The sequence below is a fragment of the Pinus tabuliformis genome, chromosome 5_2 (genome assembly GCF_031772625.1).
Source record: "Pinus tabuliformis cultivar Carrire ecotype Pingquan chromosome 5_2, CPIR1, whole genome shotgun sequence".
NCBI lineage: Eukaryota > Viridiplantae > Streptophyta > Pinopsida > Pinales > Pinaceae > Pinus > Pinus tabuliformis.
The window spans coordinates 606,683,869-606,695,689 of NC_142306.1; positions in this window are offsets into that span (position 1 = coordinate 606,683,869).

Below are 11,821 nucleotides of genomic sequence, written 5' to 3' on the forward strand. Positions count from 1 at the left end.
TTCTATTTTTTTGGGTGCATGAGATTGAAGCTAATTAGAATGTTGGCATTACTTTGTCATCTATATTTGGTGTTTCAATTTTAATGTTATTATGCTGCTAATTTCTATTTTGTTTAGTGCAAGAGATTAAAACTAATTAGAGTGTTGGCATTGCTTTTTCATCTATTTTTGGTGTTTTAATTTTAATGTTATGGGGTTGATTTTTTCCACCTTTATTTATCTCATAGAAAAACCTTGATGCTTCTTGTTAACATACTTTCCTTGTTTGTGTTGTTATATGTTCATTTATGCCTCCTCAATTGAAGATTCTTGTACTTTCTCTTTTCAAGTAGTAGTTTCTTTTTGAGATACATCTTTTTCATTTCTATTTTGTTGGGTGCATAAGGTTGAAGATAATTAGAGTGTTGGCATTACTTTGTCATCTATTTTTTGTATTTTAATATTAATGTTATTGGGTTTCTGCTTAGAGTGATGTCATTGCTTTGTTATCCATTTTTCATGTTTTAACTTTAATGTTAATTGGGTTGACTTGTTCTACCTTGATTTATCTTGTAGAAAAACCTTGGTGCTTCTTGATAACATACTTTCCTTGCTTTTGTTGTTATAAATTCAATATGTTTTCCTTTTCATTATGTGTATTTCACTTCAAGCTTCCCTATTTTCTTAGAACATGGGTCAATTAGCTTCCTAAGATGAGGTAGAATACACTCAATTGAAGGTTCTCGTACTTGCTCTTTTCAAGTAGTAGTTTCTTTTTGAGATGTACAACTTTTTCATATCTATTTTGTTGGGTGCATGAAATTGAAGCTAATTAAAGTGTTGGAATTTCTTTTTCATCTATTTTTGGTGTTTTAATTTTAATATTATTGGGTTGACTTGTTCTACCTTGATTTATCTCGTAGAACAACCTTGATGCTTCTTGGTAACATACTTTCGTTGTTTATGTTGTTATATGTTCATTTATGTTTTCTTTTTCATTATGTGAAATTCACTTTGATTCCCTATTTGCTTGGAAAATAGGTCTATTAGCTTCCTAAGATGAGGTACAATACACTCAATTGAAGGTTCTTGTACTTTCTCTTTTCAAGTAGTAGTTTATTTTTTAGATGTACATATTTTTCATTTCTATCTTGTTGGGTGCATGAGATTGAAGCTAATTAGAGTGTTGGCATTTCTTTGTCATCTATTTTTGGTGTTTTAATTTTAATGTTAGTGTTTTAATTTTAAGAAGGTGACATAGATATTAAATTTACTAGAATAAAACTAGGTCTATCATTTTTCATTTTCTTTCTTCTTTAACTATAGTTTTTAAAGAAGCATATAAATAGACCCATGTATGGCATATAAATAAACATGTATTATAGCTTTAATAAACAAATTTTATAACAAGACATAATAAGTGTTAAATTTACAAGAATGAAAATAAAAATAAATTAAGAAATAATTTCAAACTAGGCATGAAAAAGTGTTAAATTTTCAAGAATGAAAATAAAAATAAATTAAGAAATACTTTCAAATTTGGATGATTTAAAGCTAAGTTGAATTAGAAAGATTTGTATTTGTGGAATGAACATAAAAATAAATTAGTAAATACTTTAAACCTTCAATTGAGTTGAAGCTAAGTCGAATGAATTAGAGATTTGTAGTTGAGTTGAATTAGAGATGTCTAGTTGTTTTCTTCTTGCAACTCTCCAACCATCCATCCAAGTAGAAAAAACCTTTCTTGCTACCTAGCATTCCGACATATTTGTCTAAACAATAATCTTTTGCACAACCTAACAACACCTGTATAAATATATTAAATTCATTTTATTGAATTTGTTTTTTTACAGGGATTAGAAAACCCATTAAACATGGTTGAAAAATGGACATTATGCATAGAAGTTTCTTGTTATCCCAATCCATGGCAAGCAGTGACCACTTATGTGTTATGCAATATTGGGACGAAAAAATTACTCCAAAGGAAAAGGAATGTACCTAGAAAAACAACAAACAATGAAGCATATTATATTGCATAGATAGAAGGCTTAGGAAAAGCTAGGGAGTATGGATCCAATGGAATTGTAGTCTTCATCAATTTTGAACTTGTGTGAAAGCATATGAAAGGTGTGTACCAAGTTAAAAAGGAGAGGTTAAAACAACTGCATGGAGAAGCAAAAAATATTGTGAGCCAATTTCAATCATTTAGCATAAGACATTGTGAAAATGTTAATAGGATGTCTAGTGATCTATTGTATGGGGCAATGCCAATTCAAGATTTGTGTGTGAAAAATGAATTACTGTTAAGAAGTTCTCCATCAATATTTGTTGGTGGACACTTTAAGATATCTTTGATATGTGTGTGTTTTTAGTTATCAATGTGTCATTTTAATGACCATGTTTTTTTTCAATTATATACCAAGTGTGCCCCCACTATGTAAGCACAACTTGATTAACTTGACATGTTTTAGAAAATTTTGTATTTAATTTTTAAAATGTGCATGCTTCAACATTTGTGTTTTTAGTCTTGAGTATATTTTAAATGAAGAGCTTTGGATTGTTACATTAATTTTCTAAATTCTTTCAATATTTTTAAATAGAAATTTTAAGATCTTAAAATACATGATGTGATTTCAAGGGTTCAATCAATTAAATTTATGAGGTAACTTCAAGGGTTATATCAATTTTCTGAATTCTTAATATTTTTAAATAAAAATTTCAAGATTTTTAAATGCATGTTGTAACTTCAAGGGTTATGACAATTTTCTGAATTCTTGATCTTTTTAATAACATTTTTAAAGGTAATTGTAAATCCACAAGGTAACTTTTAAATATCATGCATGTATATATATCTATAGATATTCATATCATGGATGAGCGTGTTCCACATGATTCTTTGAGGCGAACATCAATAGAGTCTCATGCATCTACTAGACTGGGAGGTCAACGTCTTGGATCAAAGAGAATATCAAATGAATCGGGAGAGGTCCATCGTTCACATTGTGGTGTGTGTGTGTATATATATATATATATATATATATATATATATATATAGATATAGATATATATATATATATATATATATATATATATATATATATATATATATATATATATATATATATATATATATATATATATATATATATATATATATATATATATGATAAATAAGTAGAATCATATGTATGTACACACAAGTATTGAAAATTGATTTTCTATTTTTTTAGATGCTTCGCTCACAGTGTTGTCACGTGACGATGGTCAACATTCTTCTAGTGGTCATCAATCTCAAGGTGCTCAACATTCTTTGGGTGGTCATCAATCTCAGAGTGGTCAACATTCTCTGGGTGGTCAACATCATTTTGTCAAATTATACATATCTATATTGCATACATGTATGAACACATTTGTTCACATGTTTTTATATTTAGGTAATTTTATGTATTGATCCAGGGGGTGAAAATGTTGGTCCAAGTATATGTAAGCGAAGTCGGGTGGTTCAAGAAGAAGGCTAGACACCAACTACTTTTTATCCATCTGATATTCTGAATGAGCTTCCTTGGGAGACAAACCTCTAACAATGCATATTACAAAAGTGCAAAACTCATTATTCTAAATTGAGGAAAGATATTGGGAGTTTGGAGCTCCCTGCAGAGAGTAGAGAAAGCTTAGAAATTGTTAGGCACTCTCTAATCTCATTTATTGATGTTTATGAGAAGCTTGGGCCAACCACGAATTCATTTATAACTATGATGAGGCATAGAAAGGAAGCAGTGATGGGTCCTGATAAATGGGTCGAGATTAATAAAAGGGTTAGAAAAGAAGATGCAAAAGATATGTTTAATTTCAAAGAAGGGCCAAAAGGAAATATGCTCAAGGTGCAATATTTCAAGCACCCTAATATAGCTTTCATTTGTATGATAGGTTCCTTGCAATGTACGGAAATTTGCCATGGAATGATGAGGTTTGAGTTTATTTTGCAAAATTATTTTATTTAGAAATTTTTTTGGGAATGAAAGCTGATTATAATGACCTTCCATCCAAATATTATGGTAATGGAAAAGGTCAGTTATATAATCGTAAGGAAGCATTACATGATACTGAATTGCCTCACCCTCAGCCACCTTTGGTGTTGGGTGTGGAGCCTAATTGTCTTCTTTATTCAAAGGTATTGTCGCATTGGACCCCAGTTCGTAATGGGGCAGCAACGCCACCAAATTTCGTGCTTTACCAGGGGGTCCTAGTGGGGCAACGATGATTCTTTAGAGTCCCCCCTTGGAGGTTGATTGGGGGCAGCTTTCCCGAATCTAAAAATGGATGTAAAATTGCCTTGTAAAACATTGTAATTTCGTAGTTAATCCGGGCCGTTCATTAGGCGGAAATTTGACAGTATAATTTATGTTTAATTTAGGGTTTTTTCCCTAGAAGGAAAACCCTCACTATATATGAGGGAATTGTATTGTGGCTATGTATATGTGTATTCTGAGCAAGAAAGAGAGAGAAGATTGTGTGAGAGCAAAGAGGGAATTACAGTGGATATGTTGTAGGTTGTATCTATTCATTTTGATAGATAATATAAAAAGAAGGACTAGTTGTTTCTCCGTGGATGTAGCCCAAAACGGTGAACCACGTATATTTTTGTCTCTCTTGTTTTATGCATTTTCTGTGTTTATATTTATGCAATATGTTATGTGTTCCATTGCTCTGTAATATATAAATTTCTAACATTTGGTACGCCAACCTCTTCTCTGGTAACTTTGTGGTCAGAGATGGATGCCACTTCTCAAATTAGTCGAGAAGGAAGGGATGCCATTATAGACAACATACAGAGTGCATTGACCATAATTGATATCGATCTAAATTGGCAAAGTGTATGAGCTAATGCACGTGCTAATTTTATATATAAAACAGATGAGGAGATAGATAATATGAATACTGAGGAGCTTAAAGCATATGCAAAGGATTGTCGTAATGGTTGGAAAGACTTAATTGTTTATGAAGAAGAGGGTGTGGGATTGGTATGTGTCAATGGTCAGGGTTAATATTTTAATGTAATTTGTAATGTATTTGTTAATGTTGATTCACATACATTTTGTTATTTTTTTCTAATATAATCTAACAAAAATGTATCATATGTTCACCATTTGCAGTTAAGTCATTTGTTGAATGAAAATTTTGATAATGTCACAGTCCTAGGTTCAGGTTCCAATGAAGATATTTTGAGAGATGTTAGTTTTTTTGAAGAGTTGATGTTGATACAGTTATTATTCTATTTTTATTAAATAGCAGTATATTGTGACCTGAACACCTTATTGGAGCCCATCGGAAGCTCAGAACACTCCGATATGGGCCTTACAGCATTACCAAGGTTGTGGGAGACAATTCTTTTGAGCTCAGCATTCCCCAATTCCTTGGTCTACACCCAGTCTTCAATGTTGACCGCCTTCAGCCATACTTCCCACCATTACTGGACACATCATACGTTGTAGAACATCTCACACTAACATAGTTAAATCCATACTATTTGGAAAATACCACAAATGATCGAATTATGAACACACAGGTCAAGACCAGTCGCCAACAGAAGATCCAACTATATCAGGTTGTCAAAGCTAGCCAACTCCTGCACCAAGGCAAGTGGCTTACTAGGGACCAGGTTCAACAAAAATTTCCTCACCTCATCGAGGCTCTGCATGCAATGGGGACCATTGCTTCGTAAGGGGGGAGGAATAATCTAGGTAGATATCGGGTGGCCACCTATTACATCTAGACCTCCAGTCGGTTTCAACTATTTCCTTGTCTGTTTCAGCATTTACTATTTTTAGTAGTTTTTCGAGTCCAGAACTTCCGGAGCAGTTTTGACCCCTTAAACGATGTCTTTTTGAGGTCCATTGTAGGCCCATAACCATAGGCAAGGGCGTATAGCAAAACTTATAGTACTCACAGAGAAATTTTCAACAAGGTATCGTACATGCCAAATGAAGATAATATGACCAAGTTATGACCCCACGAAGTTGGTTTCCCGACCAACCCCAACGGGGCCCATAAACTCTTGGTTTTTCATCTCCTCGGGTTAGGGTTTTGGTTGTTTAGTGTTTTCTCATGTTTTTCAATAATAAAGAGGCACTTGAGCCTCATTGTAACATGGTTCAGAGGCATGTAACCAGCACATATCTTCTCAAAGATAAGCTACGATCACTCGAGCTAGTCTTATTTCCATTCTATTTGTAAGCATATTTCAATGTTTGATATTAACGAAATGAAGTGTTATTTCTGCTACATCTTTGTATTTATGATTATATATGTTATCTGTTGTGCTCCTATCTAAATTCTAATTATTGTGGTAGATTAAGAATGATAAATGTATGAAATGTGTTGACTGGGATGATGTATTTTAAAAATTTGAGGTAATGCAAAATTAACTTACAAATAAAAAAATATGTTTATATTCATTATCAAATTGCTCGCACATGTCAATTTTAATGAGGATTTGTCGATGTGATAGGTGCTTTAATACAATTATCTCTCCACATGTTATCACTTGACCCTACATTAATGCCCTCATCAATTGAGGATCCCTCCTCTACATAGTAAGGTTGACATTATCTCTGCTCATGTTGATTTCTCTAGAGTCTTCGTTAGTCTAGCTTTCTCCTAGTGATTATATTTTCTCATGTTGGTAGCTCTATATTCCTTTTTAGTGTAGTTTACTCCTAGTGGTCATATTTTCCCATGTTGATGATGCTAGAGTCGTTGTTAGTATAGTTTTCTCCTGGTGTGACACATTATGAACTCTAGTTTTTAGTTCCTTTCCCATATGGGAACTCCCCCATATTGTAATGAGAATATGTTTTCAGCCTCATGCAGTCATGTTCCTTCATGGTTATCCATTCCTTTCTCTTCTCCCACCGATGGTGAAATTTTTAGATGTATAGAGGATCTCTCATATGTGTTGTTATGGTTGGGATGTTATAGGATAATCCATTACTCTTCGAAATTTAGTGCCTTTCCAGCTCCTCATTTATGCACCCTTCCTACACACCCTTCATTCTCCCTCCATCACTCCTTATATCTTCCTCCCTCACTCCCTCCATCCCTCCATCTCCCTCTCTTTCTCTTTGTCCCTCTCCTACCCTCCCCTTCGCTCTCCCCTTCCATGTTTTTCTCTCCCAAAAACTCTCCCAATCCATCCCTTCCTCTCTACCTGTCTCCCCCATTTGTCTTCTCACACACATTGTATGTCTCCCTATTTACTACCATTTCTCCCTCTCTCACCCCCTCATCCTCTCTCTCAATTCCTCTTCCTCTCCCTCCCTACTTGTCTCTCTCCCATTTTAATTCTCCCTTGCCCCACTCTCTCTCTCTTCCTCTCCATCCACCTCCTCTCTCTCACATGCTCCATCCCTAGCCCCTGTTTTTCTATTCCTCCCTCTCCATACCTCTCCTATGATTCTCTCTCTCTCTCTCCCTTCCTCCCATTTCCTCCCTTCCTCATTCCCTCTCCCTCTCTCTCTCTCTTTTTCTCCCCTTCTCCATCCTTCCCTTCCTCTCTTTCTCTCCCTCTCCCTCCATCACTCCTCTCTATCCCTCTCTCCCTCTCTCCCTCTCCCTCTCTCTCTCCATCTATTCCCCTTTACATCCTCCCTCATTCTCTCTTTATCCCTCTCTTCCCCTCTCCTCCAGTAATCCCTCACTCCCCTTCTCTCTCTCTCTCTCTCTCTCTCTCTCTCTCTCTCTCTCTCTCTTTCTCTCTCTCAATAACTATCCCCTCTATCAATCTCTCTCTCTTTCCCCTCCCTTTTGATGTCTCTCTCTCTCTCTCTCCCCTCTCCACCCACTCTCTCCCTCTTTATTTTTTTATCCCTTATTCCCTCCCTTCAACCCTCCCTCACTTTCTCCCTCTCTACCACTGTCTCCTTCTTCTCTCTCTCTCCCCACATCCTCATTCTTTCTCCCTATCTTTCTCCCTCTCTCCCCATCCCCTCTATATCACTGTCTCTCTTCCTTCCTCCCCATCCCCACCTCCCCAACTCTCTCTCTATCCCTCTCTTCCCTTTTCCCTCTACCTCTCTGTCTCCCTTCCTACCTCCCGCTTCCCAACTCTCTCTCTTTCTCACTCCACCTCAAAATTTTCCTCTCTACCTCCCCCCATGCCTCTCTCTTTGTCTTTATATCCTTCCCTTATTTCCTCACTATCACATTCCTCCCCTCCCCTATCCATCTCTCCACCATTCTTTGTGTTTCTCATCCTCTCCCTCTCCCTCAACCTTAATCTCCCTGCCTTCCCATCTTCCTCCTCCTCCTCTCTCGCTCCCCTTCTCTCTCTATATCACTTTACCCCTCTCTTGTTGTGGGGAAAAATGCCTATGCAGGACGATCCTATCCACCTAAGGTGTGACAGTGCCTTAACAACAAACAGAAACAGCTATTCTAGTATCCTTCCTTTATGAAATGAGAATAGAGAGAGATGGATGGAATAACCAGTGTCTTCCGTTTGTCCCTCAATCCAGATCCTATCCTCTTTGAGAGCTCCCAGCTACTCGCCTTCTCGCTCGCCCAGCTTCAACGGGTTCCTGCAAGATCACAAAAGGGAAGCACTACAAAGACATAGATTCATATTCATAACTAGTTCAGGATTAGAAGTAAACTAAATACACTAATGCAATCATACATCAAAGACACATCATCATATAGGAGAAACCAAGATAGCTTTATTGATGAATAACAAGGTTCAGAAGGAGATACAACCAAGAGAGTTCCAATCCAACATCTCTCTCCTAGCAAATGAAATTCCTATCTTCACCTTCCTTCAAAGCATTAAGCACCCAATGATCTCAGTCTCAAACCAGCAGCAATTCTTTGCAATAACCAAATTCCAGCCCCCTAGATCTCATGGAGAAGAGATCTATATATAGATGTTTGGAGTGAAGATGAGTCAGCTTGTGATCTGACTAGTGTCCTCTCTCTCTGTCAGTTCTTACTTCCACTTGGAGACTAAGAGCCTCTTACTCATCAGTTAGTCGAACTCATCAAGGCAAGTGTCATGGAGGAAGATTCTGGAACCTTCCACAGTCTTGACACCTCTCACAAGAGACCCTGACATTTGTCATTTGCCGCTCAGCGCACCCTGGTAGTGCTTCCACCTGCGTGGCAATGCAACTAGCCAGTGTAGCCTCTGCATTTTAGCGCAGGCAGCTAGTAGAGCTTCTGAATTGATCCTGAATTGACTTGTTTTTGAGCAGTTTCTGGTGGAGAACTTCTGTGAATTGCTGTGGTTTGCTGGCCTTGTTCCTCTAGGGGTAGGAACAACATGTTTAGGGACTTTGGATCCCTTGGATTATGGACATTTCATGCTTATAGCTGTAAGGCACAAAAATGTCTATAACAGTTGCCCCCTAAAGTATGAGGCCGTTTATCAGGTGAAATGCTTTATTAGGAGGATCTGAAGTTCTTTCAATGCTGGGAGGAGACCTGTAATACAATACAATACAATACATTATTTTCATACTTTTTTCATGATCTAGCTGAGGCAGGCATTCCCATGCTCAGCTTTATAAAGTCATTTTCATGTACATATAACAGACAATCGTCTGATGATAGACTGATGATTCTGATAGAGCCATCATCCTTTTGGTAGGATGATTATCTGTTCTGCAAAGCTGTACATTTCATGTCTTTATTTTCTGAATATATATCGCAGCCCGGATGGATGAAACTAGATCCGGGGTCTTCAATCTCGTCCAATCTTCACTCTAAGTACAAGTCGATCCATGTGAGAATTGCTCTGAAGTCGAACATGGAAAGACATCGCTTGATTACCAGTCAATGATGTAAACTGTTAACAAGCGCGAGAGGAATCACCGATAATGATGATGACCCTCAAGGTACTACAGTACAATTCACGTGGTGTGAATAGAGGACTTGGCATCAAACACCAGGCAAAATCTTTCGGTCGAAGGTCATTGATGTATACCTGTCGCTGGAAGTGAGAAACTTGCCATTGAGGCATGCAAGCTTCAAAGTACTGAGGGGGTGTTCCTAGATCAACTTCTTGGATAATGAGCTGATGTCGACAAGAAGCGATCCGTCAAAGGAGGGCCTTAATGAATCCCACATCAATGACACGGAACGAAGCTAATGATTTTGATGGAGGTGAAAACGATCTGATGATATATGATTCAGGGTGGCGGTCATGAAAGAGTATAATGTATGGTAGTGGATGGGACACAGGTGACTTGTCTGAACGACTTCTCTTAAACATATGGTGACACTTATGCGATGGATTGGTATCATTACCCCAAATATGGATGGTATGGCGAGACCATGGTGATGTGACCGGTGAATGAAACAACCCAACCCGATTGTAGTACGGAGGAAAAGTGTCATGTTTAAGAGCGACTTGCTACCATCAAAGTTTCTTGAGTTTCTCCCAATTTTTCCCCAGTCATTACTGACCAGTACCTCTTTATTTTTGTCAAGCTTGAGGAGGATAACATATGCTTGTTCTATAACCTGCCCTTCGGGCAAGCCCATCGCTATGTTTTAACGAGCCTAGCGATAGGGAAACTCGTTCTCGTCTAAAGACAAGTTTGTCGCTATTTAATGCATTTAACGAGTCTAGCGACAAAGACAACTCGGTCCTTTTCATTTTTAGAGAGTCTGAAAAGGTACATAAAGTTAACTCCAAAAGTCCTTTTTCGTCATCTAATCCCTTAAGTCCGAAAAAGTATAAAACAATACAGAAGGGATGAATTTTCAATCTCTTTAACGAGCCGAATAAAACAAGCGCTCGATCTTTTTGTGCAATAATCCCTCAGGTTCAAAAAGATTAAAATCTAGAGGAGGGATAGCTCTTCCGGTCACTTTAACGAGCTGGATGGCCAAAACTCGGCAATCTTTTCATATTTTACGAGTCAGATGAAAAGAGCTTAAAGAAGACTCGTCTTTTGAGGAACGAGTGATAAAAGGGGTAGCAGCTCATTCCAGGGAGGGATTGGAATTTCCAAATCACGGCAGTGTCACAAGGATGGCTAGTGAAATCACTCTTCGCAGCTGTTCCTCAAAATGGGTAAACAATCATATGGAGGTGAATGATCGGCCAATGGAAAAGTGGAGGTGGTGGGCAAAGACGACCAAGGCTTTAATGGCTGAAGTACTACATTCACGGTGGTTATTTACCGAAATAGTTCATTTTTTAACGAGCTTAAACGCGGGTGGAAACATTTGCTCGATCTTATGTTTATTTTTTAACGAGCATGAAATATGCGCTAAAACTGCTCGGATCTTGCGTTTATTTTTTAACGAGCATGAACTGTGTGCTAAAACTGCTCGAATCTTGCGTTTATTTTTTAACGAGCATGAACTGTGTGCTAAAACTGCTCGATTAATCCAGTCATATGATAAGAATGTCTCATTAAAGATGCTATTTTTTATGGAGCTTAGATCTCACAAAGCTTTGCTCGGATCCTTTCGTTATGCAAGTTCGGAAACGACTAATCCTACGAGTTTAAAGGGTTAGACCTACAGGTTTAAAGGGAGGACCTAAAAATTTAAAAAATAAATAGCTGCCCCTTGCTTGCACTCCAAAAGGTTTTCATGCCCCCAGGTATAAAACAGAGTTTCAAGGTTACCTCTACTTCACTTCCGCCAAAACAAATGTTTTACCGAGAGAGGCCTACCTCTTTCAGGCTATCCAAAGAAAGTTCTATTTGCACCCCAAACAAAACACTTCCTCGACGATGTCTACCGAGATAAACAAAGGTGAGCGACGCAATCACCGCCCTCTCACATAACTTTGACAAGAGAATCTTATTCTAGAATAACTCCTCTTCCTAGATGG